The 19,570-nt window shown below is 35.4% G+C and overlaps 1 protein-coding gene across 7 annotated transcripts in view; it reads left to right on the top strand.

Annotated features, from left to right (window-relative positions):
• PTPRK (protein tyrosine phosphatase receptor type K) overlaps positions 1-19,570 on the top strand; it is a 555,246-nt gene that overhangs the window by 490,682 nt on the left and 44,994 nt on the right. The gene's annotated exons all lie outside the window — the stretch shown is intronic.

Raw genomic sequence — 19,570 nt, 5'->3', positions numbered from 1 at the left:
ACAATTTTGTTGCACACTTACTCTTTGCCATATGTCCTAGGCTAGGCATTGAGAAAATATTAAAAATTCATAGGATATGTTCTGTACTCTCAAGAAGTTGTGAATAGTGAAAGAACCTGATAGATGAAGTAATAATTTCATGCAGTGTGCCTAAACATGAAATAGAATTCCATACAAAGTGACATTTAAATGGGTAGAAGAACCGGAGACCATATCCACACTGGTAACAGCATGGGCAGAGGTGTGCAGTTAGACATGAAAATTAATGCAGTGTTCAAGAATATATTGAGGAGTTAGTAAGAAGTTAGGCTAAAGTGTATGTTGATATGGATATGAGAAAGGGCTGTAAGATTCAAGATTGACTTTATCTTGAGAGCAGGGTGGCAGCTATCAACAGTGCTAAAAAGCACTTGATCTCTTCTACTTTAAAAATTAAAACAGTATAGTAACCTTAAAAGGTGTTCTGAAACAATATTCTAAACAACTGTTATCACTTTTGCTTTTCCTTTCTTTTATCAAGTGCTTACTTAAATATTTCTCATTATTGCAATGATTGTGACTTGTAATTATTTGTAGTTACTATTTTACCATGAGCTTTACCCACATTTTTATGTGTTTTAATTTTAAGTGGCTAAATATTATTATAAATACTGTGTGCACTATAATTTACATTCCTCATTTTCATTTTCTCTGAAAAATTTGTAGGCTATTAAGCAGAACAATGATAGGAACATATCGAAGTTTTAGAAAAATGGCACCTTAAAAGCTGCAGGTAGATTAGGATGAGTAGGACTTGGAGTCAAACTTCATTAAGGGAATGGCTGCAATATAGACTAGGAAAGACGTGATACCAACCTGTCAGTGTCCTCATCTGCAAAAGACGATACAGCTGGGTGCGTTGGCTCCTGCCTGTAATCCCAGCATTCTGGGAGGCCAAGGTGGGCAGATCACTTGAGGCCAAGAGTACAACACGAGCTTGGCCAACAGGGTGAAACTCCATCTCTATTGAAAACAAAAATTAGCCAGGCATGGTGGCACACACCTGTGGACCCAGCTACTTGGGTGGCTGAGGTAGGAGAATTGCTTGAACCCAGGAGAAGGTTGCAGTAACCTGAGATTGCTCCACTGCACTCCAGCCTCGGTGACAGAGTGAGACTCTGTCTCAAAATAAATACATAAATAAAAATACAGCAAGCCTCATAGGTGCTTGTGAAAGCTAATTGAAATAATGTATTAAAAGAGTTTGGCATTTACAAAGCTCTGAAATGAGCATTCATTTAACAGAGGAAGCTATGAACAATTTTTTTTTTTTTTAAAGGTCAGTTTGACTTTTAGGCACCTGATTTCCTGAAGGACTCTTTGAACTCTTGGAATGTGGGTACTATTTTATGCATTTTCATGTGATAACTAACTGCCTGACTTACATTCTTGCCCAGTATACATATTTCTTCAAATAATGAACTAATGAATTCCCAGGCAAAAAATTCCTTTTTGTTAAATGGACAAACAATTCTGTTCAGTGGGAAACATGCTAGTAGAGTCTGCTTTTAAAGGAATTGCTATATGCACTATTCTAAGAAATAATGAGGAATTAAAAAATACTTTGATCATAATATGGTGATAGGTATTTTCTTCTCTGGCCAGTGAAAGTGTGCGTTAGCTATGTACATTATGGGGCCAAACTTGTGATTGTTGCTAATTAGGAGATATGTGGTTTGGTCTATCAAGAATCCCAGTTTTCTGGGCACTGTGAGCTATAAGTCAAGTCATAAAAAAGAGTGAATTGTCTTTTTCATATATAGCACTGAAATTGACTGGAGTTAATTATTTGTTTAATGTCTACCTCTCCTTCTAGACTACAGGCTATGTCACACACCTCCCTCAGCATCTAGCACAACAAGTGGATTTAGTAATATTTATTGAATGGATTAAGAAATACAGAGTGAGTAAAATAGGACACTGGTTGGGAGTGTTGGGTCAACCACAATTTTCATGTGATATATTCTACATATCACAGTGAGAAGGAAAATGATATAAAATGAATAATAGCCTCCTTAAAGTACTATACAAAAAGAATGCTTCTTATATGTTTTCAAGATGATGTAATCTTGTCAAATATATAATATGTTACATGCTAGTACTTTCTTAACCCCTAATAGCAATACCAGTAATTGTATATTAAGTTCCTGCTATGTGCCAAATACTTCTAGGTACTTTAAATGTGTATTCAGTAAACTTCAGAATAAGCCTAGAGAGCAGAATGTAGTTATTTCACTGTAAAGATGAGAAAAGTGGGTCTCAAAAGAAGCAGATAACTTCTCCCAGATCACACAGTACTTTTTCCTGGTACCTGGAGTGATTGTCATCCCTCTTTCAAATGCAACCCTTTGGCCATTAGGAAGTAGCTATTACAACTGTAATTTTTTTTAACTTAATGTAAGGGAAAGGCCACTTTACACATATACAAATAGGAGAAAAGTAATGTTTGAACCAAGTTGCCAGGCCTTCTGCAGCTAGTGTTTACATGAGTGAGTAGAGAATTGTAAGAGGTTCTGGTAGCAGTAAAAACAAATAACAAACAACGGAACACGAAGAAAAGATGTTGTCTACCAACATCTGTCAAACGTGGCAGATGATCATCTTTGTCTTATTTTGTTCAGTACCCCTCACTATCATCACTTAGGCCTCTCTCTCTTACCATTTAGATCTCTTGGGATTCTCTTAATTTTTAAAACCTATACCTTGAAAAATTCTGTTTAAAAATACATTGGAAAGCATATGGATTTTAGTAAGCTGAATAATGGCTACCGGAAGATACCATGTCCTAATCACAATAAGCTGTAAATGTTACCTTTTAGGGAAAAGCGGTCTTTGCAAATGTGATTAGTAAAGGATCTTGATGAGGTAGATTATACTGGATTAACAGTGTGGGCCCTAAATCCAGTTACATGTATCCTTATAAGAGCAAAGCAGAGGAAGATTTGACACACAGAGGAGGAGAAGTCAGTATGACCACAGAGGTGGAGACTGGAGTCATGTAACCTCAAGTCAAGGAGTGCCAGCAGCACTGGTAACTGGAAAAGGCAAGGAATGAGTTCTCTTCTAGAGTCTCAGCAGCAAGAGTAACCCTACTGACACCTTGATTTTGGTCCAGTAATACTGCTTTGGGCCCCTCTAGTTCCCAGAACTGTAAGAGAATAAATGTGTGTGGTTTTTAGCCATCAAGTTGTGGCAGTTTTCTGCAGTGGCCATGAGAAACTAATACAGACATAGAAAATTATTTTATGACTTTTTCTCTTACATGCAGTCGTTTAGTCAGCATTTGATCTTATTAGAGCTAGATAGAACCAGGGTTTTCTAATCTCCAAACCATTGATTTTCATCTTGATTTAAATGTGTTTACTTATTCCTCCTCTATAAGGTAGGACAATTTTGCAAAAGATGTATAAGAATGTGTTGTCTCCTTTCAGGTTCAGCCTAAAAAATCTTGATATAACGAAAGTTAGAGAAAGCAGTCTGTCTGAACCAGAGACTTCAGAATATGAATTCATACAAACTAATGAAGGAATACAAAACTTGGCCTCACAGGGAGAAAGTAGAGTGTCTTATGCAAATCTTTGTTGTCAGCCGCATTCCTACATGCAGAATGCAAAAGCCGCCTGTGTTTCAGTTTGTTGAGGATTTGGAAATAGCTTGAGATAATCTTAATTTAAAAGGACTGGCAAATTCTTTCAGCTTTGCAGAATTTATTCCACATATGTCAAAGACACACTTCTTGTACTGCAAATTAAACTAGTAGTGTGTGATCTTAGTTGAAAAGGTAAATATTACAATTTACATTCTATTCTCTCATACTCATTCTTTTGGCACATGTTAATAAATTGCAAAACTGTATTGCTGATCCTGAAAAATCTAATGATAAATTCTAGAAATTATCAGTGATTAAAATAGAGGCCTCGTTTGTTGTTGTTGTTGTTGTTGTTGTTGTTGTTGAGATGGAATCTTGGTTTGTCGCCCAGGCTGGTGTGCAGTGGCACGATCTCGGCTCACTGCAACCTCCGCCTCCTGGGAGATTGCAATTCTTCTGTCTCAGCCTCCCAAGTAGCTGGGATTATAGGTGCCACCACGCCCAGCTAATTTTTTGTATTTTTAGTAGAAATGGGGGTTGGTCAGGCTGGTCTTGAACTTCTGACCTCAAGAGATCTGCCCACCTCAGCCTCTCAAAGTACTGGGATTACAGGTATGAGCCACTGCGCCTGGCCATAGGTCTGGTTTTGTACACTAAGAAAATGTCAAATTACTAATTTTCATGCTTAGTGCTAAATTTACATTTATCTTAAATATAAACATGTAATAGGGAACCAGTAATTTTTTATTTTCCTTAAAAATGATCCTGGTAAATAAGATAATTGATTTGTAAGATCATGGTTTGTTGATGCCATTGCAACATAATCTTATATTGAGAACATCATCTGTTACAATGACATAGTTGTGGCCATGTGCTTAGAATAGACTTAGTTATTAAAGTACATTGTGATATGATAGAATATGATTTCTCCAGATGTTTACAAAGCTCTTACAAGGAATTATTTTAGTCTGTTTCTAAATTATTTTAGTGTGTTCATCTGGATTGAAATGTTATGTGCTTAAAGGATTGAGTTACTGTGATGATTTGGAATATTTAAGTATCTTTGAATTGTGCGAGTATGTTAAATGCCTGTTTGGGAAAGAAAAATAGTATGAGTGAACAGAGATTAAAATTTGTGAATTATCTGATTGCCCTAGAGATGTCTCTATCTGAGTTAAAAATAAGAGATTGGCTGGGTGTGGTGACTGATGCCTGTAATCCCAGCACTTTGGGAGGCCAAGGCAGGTGGATTGCTTGAACCCAGGAGTTCAAGACCAACCTGGACAACATGGAGAAACCTCATCTCTACCAGAAAAAAAAGAAAAAAATAAAAATAAAGAAAAGAAAGAGAAAGAGAAAGAAAACATTAGCCAGGCATAGTGGAATGTCCCTATAGTCCCAGCTACTCCAGCAGCTGAGCTGGGAGGATCGCTTGAGCCCAGGAGGGTGAGGCTGCACCGAGCCAAGATAATTCCATTGAACTCTATCCTGGGAGACAGAGTGAGAAAGACCCTGTCTCAAAAAAATAAAATAAAATAAGGGATCGAATAGTCCTGTTTTAAAATAGGCTAGGTGAGAAATGATTGTTTTTTTGTTTTAATCATATTGTTTAAAAGAATACTTCCCAGTAGAGTTTTATGGGGAAACCATACCAAAATAAGGAACATGCTGGGGGCAAATTAAGTGGTGAAGAGAATCTGAACATTAAGAAGAAACACCAGGCAACACCAGCTCCAGGGCAAAAGGAGAGTTGAGAAAGTTAGGAGGGGCTGTCACTGCCAATCTAGCGTCCAGAGAGGTTTGAATAAGAAAATTTGACTTTAGGGAGTTGTGAATTGAAGGTCAGAAGTGAGTTATGCGTAGAAAAGGATTTTACATCAAAAAAACAGAGGAGTGGTATCTGAGGTCTGCTGTCCTCTGAAAAAGAGTGTTGGTTACTGCATCTCGTTTAGGCCACCCAAATTCCCAACAGACTGGTGACCACTGATCTCAGATAGAGGTGCTTTGCCTTCTTTCCATTCCTAAATTGTAACACGAATATGGCTAGGCACCCATTTTGCTCTTGCCCAGAACTGGGTCTTTTCACTCAGCTGTGCCAAATGAGCAGGAACTTTTATTATTTCTGAGGCATGTTGCCTAGAAGACTAATCTTTATGCTTGTAAATCTGAAGGAATTATTATCTTGCAAAAAAACTAATAAGAAAAACAGAGTAAGGTCTGTCATTTCACCTGATTATTGTAACTTCAGCTTGAAGTTTCTAATTTCAAGAAAATTAGAAATCACTCTTCAGCTAAGATTTGGGGAAAACTGTTAATGGTCACATGTGATGTTATTAACAATTTACTGGATAGCTTTATGGATCCTGTTTCTCAAATTATACTTGGTTTTACAGATTTTAGCCTTCGGTTTGACTCTTCTTTTGCCCCATTTCTCTTGGCTGTTCCAGCTCCACTGCTGAGTTCACTACAGGTCAAAGAAGTGTTCAATATTTTTAAAGCAGAAAATGCGGTGAGGATGGGATTTTGTAATTTAAGTTTTTAATCTCTGTATCTGAGCATTTTGGTTCATGCCGTGATCCCAAGTAGCTGAGGTGAGCCAGGCTCCAGTATCTTAACCTACTAAGTATGTGTAAACTTGATAGAGAACACAATTTTCCTTCAAATATCTTAGCTCTCTAGTCTCCCAAATTGTGAAAACATATTGAGGGCAGATTGTGAAAGAAATATGTTCATAAAATATAAATTCAGTGCTATCCATGGAAAGAGCAAACTCAGAGTGAGGCAGATGGAAGAGGAATAACTCGGATCATCCAGGTGGGTTAGGTGTTCCAGGAAATACTGAGGACCCCCAGCCAGCTGTGTGCTCTGGCAATACTGGAGGACAGTGCCTCAGTGATCTCTTCAAAATCAATGAAGATTTTTCCTTTACTCCGTAAGCTAGGGGTCATTGACAGTACTTGGATTCATTTGGAGTGAGGTGCATAGAAACTGGCTTTTAGGAATTCAAAACTCTACGTGGAATATGTGAACCACTTGGATTCAGTGCATTTGGAAATAATCGAAAAAGTAAATACACTAAAAGTCAAAGAAAAATGAAGTCACTTGCTTAAAGGTTGCTGAGTATTAGATTTTAAGAGAGGAAATGTAGGGGACCAAAAGTTTTCATGGCAAAAAGACAAAACAAGCACCATTCTGTCCCCCCACCTTCCAGCCCTGCTACCAACACACACAGTGTTTTATAAAGTGGTCGCAGGAGAATCTGAAACAGCCATAAAGAAGAAAGGAGGATGAGAGATCCAACTGTGCCACTAACAGGCACTTAATTTCTTCTGAGAACTAATTTATACCAACTACTCTGGCTTTTGAAATAGCAGGCAAAATCCAATTTGCATTTACATTGTAGAACTCTGTTTTCCAAACAGTGGCGTACAGAATGTTGGTGGTCCAATCTCTAATGTAAGCGAGGGATTTGGGGATTAAATATTTTCTGAATTCTTACTCTTTGCTAGAGAGTCAAGATAGGTGCTGGTATGTACCCTCCAAGAGGAAATAAATAGAAAACACACAAAGGAAACAAACCTTTATAAGCTTTCTTCAACATGATCTCATATAATCCTTAGAATATATATGAAAGAATATTACTACTCCATTTTATAGACAAAGAAACTGATATTCAAGTTATGTAACTTCCCCAAGTCTATACATTGGTGAATGGTGACTTCAGAAAGCCTTGCTCCTTCTAAAACTCCAGCCTACCTCTATTAGACTGTGATTTAGAGTTCAAATGAGAAATACAGCCAACAAGTGCATAGAAATTCCGAAGACCCTTGGGGGATTGAGGGCTGGAAAAGGCTTTGTGGAAGAGATGAAACTTTCTTATTAAAAGGGTCCAATTTAGACAAGGGGAAGATGTTGAGTATAAAAAGGTTGATCATCTAGAATTAGACAACTTACAGCCCATTGAAGTATTTTGGATGTAAGCATTTGTTAGATACTTTGAGAATTAGAAATTGTGAAATGTAGTTATTAGATAATTTTAGACAACCAAGAATCATTTAAAAATAAGGCTCCCATCTTTTCATTCACTCAAGGCCAAAAAACATTTTAGGATTAAAAACCAATCTCAAACTCTAAAATATTTATTAATAATTTAGACTTTATACTAAATTATCTTGGAAAAGCTAGAGCTCAACTAAAATCATTTTTTAAATCTGGTTCATCTGTTTAATATTAAGGCAGTCTCTAATTTAGTAAATAAACACCTCTGAAAATTGCAGTGAAAATTGCACTGAAAATCACCTCTATTAATGTGATTTAAACCATGTTGTATGTTCTCCTGAGATATGCCAGATTAATGAATTATCGAAGCCTTGGTGGAAAATGACCTGCTCAAAATGAAAATGAAATTCATAACTGAAAGCATCCCAAAAAACAGCTAGTCTTAACTCTTCATTTTGTAAATAAGATCAGTGGGAATAGGTTAAAAAGTAGACCATCTTTACTATTTTAGATCACATCACATTCTTATAATTTGAACACTAGTAAAGGTTTTATTTTCTATTTATTTCTCTAATATTCAAATGTGATTTTGTTCCTGTTTGTGCTTTGAATGGCATGTTTGGGTGACTGGCCCAGATCTGGCATTCTGAGTTTGTGCCAACAAAAATGTCAAGTGCATTTGCCTTTTAATTACATACAGTGCCTGGATTTTAATATTTTAGATTTTTCCCTGAAGAAGAGACTTTTCTGGTCCTGTAGTTGGTGGAAGGGAAAAAATATCACTGACATTATCATGAAGCTTTTTTCCCCTAACATCTCCATATATCCACATTTATCATTTCAGAACAATTTCACTTTGGGTCAGGTTTAGTTGTTCCGTAGCCTACTTTCCTATAAACACTATGTGTAGATATATAATTCCACACTGTTTGAACTTCTTTCTCTTAATTCCCGTTAATGTTCAGCTCAGCTTGTTTTACTCTTAATAGGCCATTACTACTTGGATGTCACACATGTAATAATCAGTATGTAGAAGGTGTAGTTTCTTGTGATTTACACTCCTTTCCTTCCTTTACTTTTGGCATAAATGTGAACCAGCTCATTATTTTCCAGGCATTTCTTTTTTTTACTTCCCCAAATAAAATTTTAATTTCTTCCTATTGTTATTCTCTGATTTTTGTTATTTCAGGTGGGCAAAAAATTCTTATTTGTCACTTAAACAACTCCATAATCACTGAACTCCCTTTAGCACCTACTACATAGACAAGGCACTTAAAGCATTTTTGCTTTTGAGATGATACAGTTCCTCAACTTAGTTAAAAAAAAAAAACCACACACCACCTACCTCCACGTCTTCTTCAGAAAGGTCTTCTCACAGCTCCAAATCTAACACAGTCACCAAGGCACTCTACCTTGTCCGTCTATTTTAATTCTCAGTATAGAACTCCTCACTATCAGGTGATCCTTGTTTACTTGTCTGTCATTTACTAGATGACACAGACATGTAAACTGCACGAGAGTGGAAATATTCTCTGTTTTGTTCCGCGATGATTCTTTAAACCCTAGAAGTGTGCCAGGCACATGCCAGGGACACCAAATAATTTATTTAATTAACGAAAGAAAGGAAACCAAAAAAGTAAATGTTTTCTTTGTGGGTTTAAGATGGGGCATGGAACATTTATTTTTTTTTCTTTTTGCTTCTAAGGCTTCCTCTCAGAACCCTCCCAGATTCCATTCATTCGTCTATCCATTTAAGTCTGCTTCTATTTCTCCCCAAAAGGATTTGATGTGACTGACTGCCAATTTATGTGTATTTATATCTCCCCAACTTTTCCTTTCTTTTTCTTAGGTAGTAGTTGAGTCTGACACCTCTATTGTATCTCCCACTTCACCCCTGTGTTTTGAAAAGGCAATGTTAAAAATTACTCCTAATATAGGTGGCTAATCACATTTCTCTCGAGTGAAAGTGCCAGATGGGAGTCAGGAAGCATGGGCTGTATTTTTAATTGTGTCAGAAGTTAATGCTAGAATTATGAAAAAACCACTTCCCTCTCCTGAGTTTGTCTGTCTTTATTTGAAAACCACAGTTGGACTTTTTTGTTGAATGATTCTAAGAAATGTTTTAGGATATCAACAAATCGGATATAAATTCATCCCCCTATGGAGGAGCCTTATCTGTGCCTCCTCTGTAATACTAGTAGCCATGGTATGTATTGCAGTATTCTGCTAATAAGTACAGTCATTTGAGTAATTACCATGTTCTTCTAGTTTATACAATCTCTAAAGTAAGAACACTTGTTCATCTTTCTGGTTTTTTAGCCTAGTACAGTGTTTTGTACCCATCAGATACTCAACAAATACCTACTAAATGATAAATAATAACAGATTCTTGTCTCTGTATTTTTAGAAAGTACACTTCCCTCCATCTAATGCTGCTTCTGTGATGCTATAATATTTATGGTGCAGAAATCCAGATTTAGAAAGAGAACTTTATCCGAATCTGTTTATACATTCCCTAATACTTACTGAGGCTTTATAAAGTACTAGATATTGTCCTTAGCACTTTACATGTTTCAGGACATTTAATCTTTGAGTCAATCTAGAAGGTAGACTCAATCTCCATTTTACCAATAAGAAAAGTGAGGAGCAGTGGTTAACTTACCTAAGGTCAACTTGTGACAAAGCTGGAATTCAAACTCTGATTGATGGTTTTGTTTTATCAAAAAAAATTTAAGGCCACCTGACGAGAATGTTCACTGTTAGTGTTTCTCCAGAGATGGTTGAAGCTCTTTACCAGTTGATGCTATGAAGAGCAGAATTTTTCTCTTAAAGGATGCTGTAGATTTTATAAATTAGTTCAGTTAACCCTAGCATTAATGTATTTGTTTCAAAAAAATTTTTTAACTTTAAACAGTATGTTATAGTTGATAGATGCTCTTATATAAGTAACATACCTTGACAAATTATGAGCAGTTTTCATATTTCACCTACTCATTGGACAAATATATATTAAAAGTTAATAATATATTGTTAATTATGTAAAAATCATTAGCCATAAAGACATGAATGAGATTATATCTTTGCCCTCGATTTGCTCCAGACCTAGTGTGAGTTGTAGACTTGCTGAGAAATACTTGCAATACAATTTTTATTTGGGTTACGGGAAAATAATTAACTGGTGTTTAGAGGTGAGAGGGTAGCTAAGGGAAAGGTGTTAGGAAAACTAAAGAACATAAAAGCCCATGATCCGTCTTCCCATTTTGGAAGTCTGGCAAATTAAGTTCTCAGAGGACCTCTGCAGAACAGTCCTACCCTGGATAGGACACATCTTTGGATACATTACTGGACTTACAGTGGCTGGTAGAGATATGTCAGGACCCACTATTCTGCTCTCTCTCTATATATATATATATATACACACACATATATGTATATAAAATATATATAAATGTATAATATATATTTTATATATATATGCGCCAACCCCATTTAAATTATATCTTACCACTTTGTATTCTCAGCCTTCTTGATTTTTGTCACTTGAGCAGTAGAGTATATATATATGTATAGAGAGAGAGAGAGAGAGAGAGAGAAGGAGAGAGAGAGAGCTGAAAACAGTGAGTAACAGGCAGAAAGAGAGGTTGGTAATCCCTGAAGGGGGATGCTAAAACTATATTGCCCTTGAGACTTTTATCTTCAGACTGGTAGTAAGAGTGTTGCCTAGCCTGGGACTCCCATATGGAGCTGGCAGAGTTGGTCTGAGGTATGGGACACTTCATGGCTACTGGTAGGAGATGTAAATTATCTTTGAGATGAAAGCATGATCAATTTAGGCCTGCAGGGTTCCCACAGACTAACATAAAGCAATTAACTCACAATCAAAGGTCACCAAGCATTCTTGAAAGTAACTCACTGTGAGAGTTAGCAGAAACAACAGATGTAAATCCTCAAAAAAACTACAGGTATTGAGATTGTCAAATACAAATAGCCTTGTACAAAACCTCTAAAGAAATAAAGTGAAAATCATAAAGATTAACATGGTGCTGTCAGGAATAACTAAACAAAGAACCGTTTAACAAGAACCAAATGGAACTTGTAGGAAGGTAAAGCATAATTGTTCAAATTTAAAAATAACTCTTTGGATAGACTTAATAGCAGATTTGGCAAAATGAAGAGATAATTTATTAGCTAGAGTTTAAATCTGAAGAAGTTACCCAGAACAAAACAGAAAAAAGGGCTAAGATGCTCAAGAAGAAGAGAACCATGCCTGGGGATATCTCCATCATATATACAATATATTACAGAACTATAGTAATTGAAATCATGATCTATCAGCACGGAATAGTTTATTTCATCTAAGAATATAATGGAAAATCCAGAAAGTGACTCATGTACTTATGTAATTTTGATATAGGGCAGAAGTGGCTGTGTAGATCATTGGATCAATTCAAAAGTTATGCACAGGTAACTGGATATGTATGTGGGGAGGGAGGAGGACCTGAAACAGCTTTCTACTGTACATCTTGGACTCTTTTAAAACTTTCAAATAAAAAAGAGAATTTTTTAAAAACTCAGGTTTGAAGGGGACTTCTTAAAGAATAGACCCTAACCATAAAAAAGATTGATATATTTGACTTCATTAAAATTAATAGCTGTTATTCATGCCATAAGTAAAGTGGGAAGAAAAGCAACTGATGGCTTTGAGGACACATTACCCCAAAATATGGCACCTTAGCATACTGAATATTTTAACCTGAAAAAAATTTGAGAAAGTGACAGAAACAGGAAGATCTCTCTGACCTTCCCTTGAAGCAGATCATAAGACCCTCATATGAGAAGTGTCCTCCTTATAACTAGGGGGGGAAAAAAAAGCACCCTTCTTTCCAAAGATAAGGGACACAGAGAAGAATCTGAACAAACAGGCCTTGCTAAGTTTTCTGTGGTTTACTGTACTAGCTCATACTCTTTACCCTGTCATCGTCCTTTATAACGTCACCCTTCATCAAACCTACTATAAAAACACTCGGGTTTAACTGTTGCATTAGTTCTTCATTTCTTTATGAAGTCTACTGTGTCTTGTAAAACTTATATTAATAAATTTGTATTTTTCTCTTCTTAATCTGTCTTTTGTAATAGAGGTCATAGCCATGAATTTTTAACATCTTAAAGGGAAAGGATGGTTTTCATCCCTTATGCAGTCTGATAGGAGAAGATATTTGTAATACAAATTTCATTCAAAGCTATATACTGAACATTTCAGAGAAGAAAACAGGTAGAGATATTTCAAGTATCTCAAAAAGTCATTTTAGTAGTAATCAAATATGTATTACATATCATTTTCTACTGCTCAAGTAGAAAATCAAGAAGGCTGAGAATACAAAGTGGTAAGGTATAATTTAATATAATTTAAATGGGGTTGGCATACACTACTGTGGTAAGATATAATTTAAATGGGGTTGGCATACAATGCTGGTGGGTATATAAATTGGTAACAGTTTGGTGTATTATCTTGTAAAGTTTAATATTTACAATCTTTGTTTCATCAAAATGAGCTGGATACAACCCAAGGACCATAGTTTGCCAAGTCCTAAAATAGAGTAAATAGTATTTGAGAAATGGTGGAAGGATTTTTATGATAAGAGTATATGAATGGAAGTGTCTCAGAGGACGAGGTTGAAAATGTTGATAGGAGCCTGCTTGTGAAAGGCCTTATGTGTCATAACTTTTGCCTTTTCCTCTTGAATGTAAAGCAATGTAGTCATTTCTTCACATTTACATTTTAGAAAACTCATCCAACTAGCAATATATAGGACAAATCTGAGGTAACCAACATGGGAAGCAGAAGGACTAGTGAAAAAACAAGATTGGGTCCTGAAGGCAGTCGAAGGTGGGGTGGAGAATTCAGAATCAGTTTCAGAGAGAACTAAGGAGATAGAATCAACTGTGTTTAAGAAGTAAGACAGTACACTAACGCTCTATTTTACCTAATTGAATGAATTTAATGGGAAACTTGATGAAAAATTAATATGCACATTAAAATATTTCTTCTTCATTACTATGAAACAAAATAATATTTTACATGTTTTTTACCATTATATACATTCCTAAAACATACTTACTTTATTGCTTTCTTAAAACATATTTCTGTCACTTCAGAATTTTATATAGCATTTTGAGCTGTGTTTTTAAAACCAAAACTAATTTAGAGACTCTTAAGACTAGAAGATGCCTTAAGCAGTGTAAAATTAATTTCCAATATCTGCAATATTAATCTGTAATTTTATTCCTTAGTTGTTTAAAGTCTTCATAGACTTTTGCACTATTTTCCACATTGGAAATATTTGGGTTGCATCCATATCATTATTAAAGGAGAATAAATTATTTTCCAACTACTGTTAAAGCACATGGCATTTTGCTGCTCTCTTTCCTCACCAGTAAAATCTCTGGTAGACCCTGTTTTAGTGCGTGATCTAATATTGGGCAAGTTTCATAAGATCACATGGGATGAAGAAGCCAAATTACTTAAAAGGATCATTGAGTTAAATAATACATACTTCAAGACGCCCATAAGGTTTAGGCTTCCACTATGGCAGTCTATGTAATAAATAATATGTGCTTTACACAACCTGTCATTGTATATTTATATAATAGGGAGCTAAGGTATTTTTAAAAGCTGTTTTTCAATAATTTCATTTTTCCTATTCATAGTTTTTCATTTCTATATAATGGACCCAAAGAACTGACATCTAGGTTATCTCTGCCTAGAGCAGCAGCATCTACTCCTATTTCTACTATCCCATGTGTTTTAGTTTATGGAAACCTTTCACACCATTATGTTACTTGATATTCCTAAAAGCTACACAAGATGGGTAATGTTATTAATTTTATTTTATAGATGAAGGCATTCACTCTAAAAGATTCTCACTTGCTCATTGTCACACAACAGATAAGAGAATGAGATAAGAATCAAAACAGGGTCTTGCTGATCCAATCCCTTGTGCTTTCGGTGACACTGGACTTTTCTTGCACACTGGTTTGGCGATAGGTGGTGACAGATGGTGGAAACGGTTAGCTCTATAAAGGAATATAACAAAGGGGCTTGAAATTTCCAGAGACGACTCAAAAATGTTTGTGTCAAGTTCACCTTATGTTAATATCCACAACAGTAAGAGATTTGTCTGATCAGAGACATCCTTGTGTTTTTTAAGGAGATAACTGATTTTCTATATGCCAATATAACCTACCTTAGGCAGGCTTAGTGGCATTCTTTCATTTATTCAACTAATATTTTCTGTTGTATTGCTCCTTTTTAGGTCCTACTAGAAATTCAATGGTGAGCAAAATAAATATGGTTTCTGCTTTCATGGGCTTTACCTTAACAGCAATGGGAAGCTATTGGAGGGCTCTAATCAGTGCAGTGATATGATACAGTTGAAATCCTAGAAAATACTTGTGCTACAATGTGGGTTTTGAGGTGGAATAGGCAGACAGTATATTCAGAGATTAAACATAGGTGGCTGCTGTGTGATCTGGCTGAGAGATGATACTGATCTGAATGAAGGTAGTAGCAGTGGGAATGGGAAAAGTGAAGACAAAGAATATTTAGGAAGTAGTAATTTTGTAACTAATTGTGTGAGAAAGTGACTGTGCATTCCAGTTTGCCCAAGATAATTCCAGTTTTTGTTTTCCTTCAAAAACATCCCAATTTGAATGATAAATGTTAATCCTAGAGATAAGCAAAGTGGAGGATTCAAGAATGATGCATACATTTCTGGCTTGAAGAACTGTATGAATAGTTTTGCCATTTATTGAAAGGGGATACACTTGAAAAAGAACTGGCGTGAGATAAAATTATGAGTTCAGGTTGGACATGATGTGCTTAAGGTGACTGTCATACATTGACCTGAAGACATATTAATCACATGACTCCTTGGGTCAGGAATTTGGGTTGCAACTTTTAGTCAGAGATACATCGATTAGAGAGTGATCAGGTGTCAGGACGGTAACTAAAGTGATGAAAATGGATAAGATCACCAAGCCAAAAAGTATGGAACACAGTGTCAAGAGGCATAGGTCCCTGAGGAACTCGAAGGGGCACCTATTTTTAAGGGATGAGCAAACAAAACTCTGGAAAGGAGAGACCAGAGTCCAAGAAAACTAGGAGGTACCCAAGTTCATGGAAATCCCAGAAAAAGGGTATTGCAAGAAAGAGGGAGTAGACAGGAATGTCACATGCTATTAAGAGGTCACATAAAATAAGAATAGAAAAGTACACATTGAATTCAGAAACTAGCAAGTCATTAGAAACATTGGTTATGGTGGTTTGGTGTGGATGGGGACATAGCCTGCTGGTAGGATTTTAAAGAATGATTGGGACATGAGTGGGAACAGTTTCTCAGATCTATAACTGAGACAGGAAGAAAGTGCTAATGAAATACCAGGAGTATTTGCAGAATTTGAGTGACAATAATATATCCAAAGACACAGTAAGATTACTTAATACATTGTACTTAGAGGCTTCTATCTCTAATGTCCATTATGAAAGTAGAAGAATGAATTTGTCTAATCACAGCTATTAAAATAGTTGTAATTTTTAAGGTAAATTTGTGTGACTTTAAAGCTATTTCATTTTTAAGTACTGGGAGAAAAGACACAATTGATGAAGTCACTTTAGCTATTTTTGCCCCCCCAAAATGCATCCTAGAAATTTGCTCAATGAAAATACAATTGTGCCTTAGTTTTTTTTCTCACTATACAAAGAATTATGCTGCTCTTGGCTTCTGAACACTGGGGATTCCTTATATGTTCTTTGACAGATAACAAAAGGTAAAGATTTATGGTGAAGGAAAGCTTTTCTGAAAACGATGCTCCACATTGTCTTTGTGTATGTGCATAAGTTATAAACAGAAATCAGGGGCCCCGCCACTATTAATAGCTTTTTGCTCTCTTTGAAGAAAATGGAAAATGCTCACTTAGGGGCTACTGGTTGTATTTCCTTTAATGAATCTTCTAAGCTTGAATGATTTTAAATAGGATATTTATGTTCCCTGATTATAGCAGGCCACGAACTTTAAAAGATACATGTGACTAAAATATCCAAACTAATAAATCTATACAGACATATTTAGTGAAAATGTTCATGGTAGTAATAGTAATGATAATAATAAATGCCACCGCTAAAGACTTTGAGGATAATTCACAATTAAGGAAAACAACCACCAAATCACATGTACTTCGAGAATTTGATTAGACTTCTATACTTCAGTTTAATAATTATGTTGAAGATTAGTGAACAACTCTTGGCACAAGAATTGTCATCATGACAGACAGGCAGCCTTACCCAACTCAAACAAATAAATTAATGGGCTTTTTTTCCTTCATTGATCACATGGTGAATGTGAATTGAAGTCCAGTCTTTAACAAAGACATATAGACTATGACTTTAAAGTAATATCTCTGATTTGCATAATAGATTATGAAAGTCTTAATGCTTTGTACTCTTGGTACACTTGCAAGCGTTTTAGTGTCTATGTTAAACAAGTTACTTTCAGATTTGGCTTTTTATTTCTGGAAATATGTTTACATGAATTCATTAACCTATCTGTATTACTTGTAAAACCTTAAAAATTTCTTCATCCCCTAACTTTGAAATTGTTTGACCCATCACCCTCATGTCAGTTTTGTTATTTTATTACTAAATCTAGGTAGTAGTATTAAAGCTGCTGTTCTTACTTCATGATGATAGTTTATATTTATACCTACATAATTATATGTACTATATTTGTACCCATATACATTATCTGCTTCTGGTGGGGAAGAAGCATCTCTGAAGATTTTTGTAAAATGTAGCATATGCCACTCATAGTATATTTAGAAAATTATACCATAATAGCATGTGTTTTATTTTAACTGTTATGAAAAATGCTGACCTCATTAAGCAAGAACTGCTCTTCCAGAGAATTTTCAGAAACATTTGATTCTATAATTCAGATATGTCAGAAAATCACTAAGGGATCATTATCATTAGCCCCTGAAAGCCAAGTGTCTCACAGAACCTGAAGAAAGTAGTCTTTGATTAGTGAATAATGATGATTTGTTGCATGGACTAAGGCTTTTTTTCTAGGGATTTCTACATCAAACATTCTGTTTCTCTTCCTATTTGAAGTAGTATCTCTGCCAAACCAATGTAATTTAAGAGTTACAGGCAATGACTATGTTCCTTTTAGGGTTTTTCATTCAACTTTGTAATATATTCCACCTGTTTTCAATAGCTACATATATAGAGATATAGATATATGTATTTATTTCTAAAGTTACCCTGGAAAGGAAAAGATCTCTAACATATTTACTACATGTTTTGGTAAACTGAACCATAAAATAATTTGAAACCCTTGAGGTACCTCTGTTCATAATTATGAGGTTAGAAATTCCCTACAGCCAGAATATATGGAAAGTGTCAAGTCAAAAAGGGAAACTTCCTTAGTTTCCCAAAATATACCAGCCAAAGGCTTGCTTTTTCAGCTTGAGAATAATAGTTACCAAATCTAGTCTATGGAGAAGTTTTTATGCAATTGAAATAAGATAAATTAAGACAGTTATAGTGAATTGTTTTACAAAGTTAATGATTCTGATGCTTTCATTTGAACTATGTCTTTCTCACCGATTTAGCTTTAAATTACCATTTTGTATAACAATATTTACATTAGATGTATTTTTTCTGTCAGATTTCTTACTTTGAGAAATTAATAGTTAACCTCAACAGTCTCCTTTTGGCAGAATCTGTGACTGGTGGGAAAACTGGAGCAGATACTTGGATGTATAGAACTATGGGTTGGGGGAGTGTAGAGAAGCCAAGAGGAGAAGGTAAAGAAGAAAGGATCAGAATGTAGACAAATGGTTGATTTTTAAGAGCTAGTTAACAAATTGTCCATTGGAAAGATATGAGGTTAGGTTTAGAGATTCCTTTGTGTGTCTGTTCATGTGGACACCATCTCTTGACTCCAAGTGCAAGGCGCTGTGCTGGGTGCTTCAAGGCAGTTTCCCAAATGTGTCTAATCCTGCGAATCACCTGGACTCTTGTTACACCAATTTTTAGCAGTAGGAGCCATGGATTTGGAAACATTCAGAAATTGTGCGTTAAAAGACAGAAGATATATTAGATTTTTTCTTTGCTCTTGAGCAATTTATAAACTATCCTTATCTTTCTAAGCCTCAGTTCCTTTATCGATAAAGTGTAGGTAGTAATACTTTCCTTGTCAATTTTCAAGGTAAATGAGGTAAAAGGAAAATGTCCTCAGAGAGTTACTGGGGCTTGTAAAGGAGTTAAAGTTTATAATTTTAATTGATTGTGTGTATGATGAGTAGTCAGATGGTTTTGAGGAAGAAAGGAAGTTAGGGCATACAAAGAAGTTTTTAAAAATAATCATCTTCTCCAAGTTGTTTCCCAAGTTTATTATCTGGGTTTTATTTAATAAAATAATTTGAAGTATTCCTTGATGTGTTTGTTTTGCTTTGCCTATTCTCCTCTTGTGCCAACTCAACTATTTATCTCAAATTATATATTTTAAATCATAAACTCGTGCTTCTAGCAGTTTTACTAGACATTAATTAAACTTAACCATTCTGTCCCAAACAAGTGTCATTACTACTGCCTTAAAACACCAAGCATACCACCTGGCATTTGAGTCAAGAAGCATTTGCTGAATTGACTGATAAACCTCTAAATCTGACCCCATTTCTTTCCAATATACTAGTTGCTAGAAAACTTTATGTTCTGACTTTCAAGGACACTTGGGGAAAACTAGTTCATCATTCTCTTTGATATTTATTTTGGAGGTTTGTTTTATTTTTTGTATTAACAAAACCTCTTGTCAGAAAGATTTCCTTACCTCGACCCTAAATCTCATATTGTATTTTAGCATGCTTCCGTATTTACATTGTGAA

The sequence above is a fragment of the Piliocolobus tephrosceles genome, chromosome 5 (genome assembly GCF_002776525.5).
Source record: "Piliocolobus tephrosceles isolate RC106 chromosome 5, ASM277652v3, whole genome shotgun sequence".
Classification (NCBI taxonomy): domain Eukaryota; kingdom Metazoa; phylum Chordata; class Mammalia; order Primates; family Cercopithecidae; genus Piliocolobus; species Piliocolobus tephrosceles.
The sequence above is the reverse complement of the archived record's forward strand: the minus strand, read 5'-3'. Positions and strand labels throughout refer to the sequence as shown.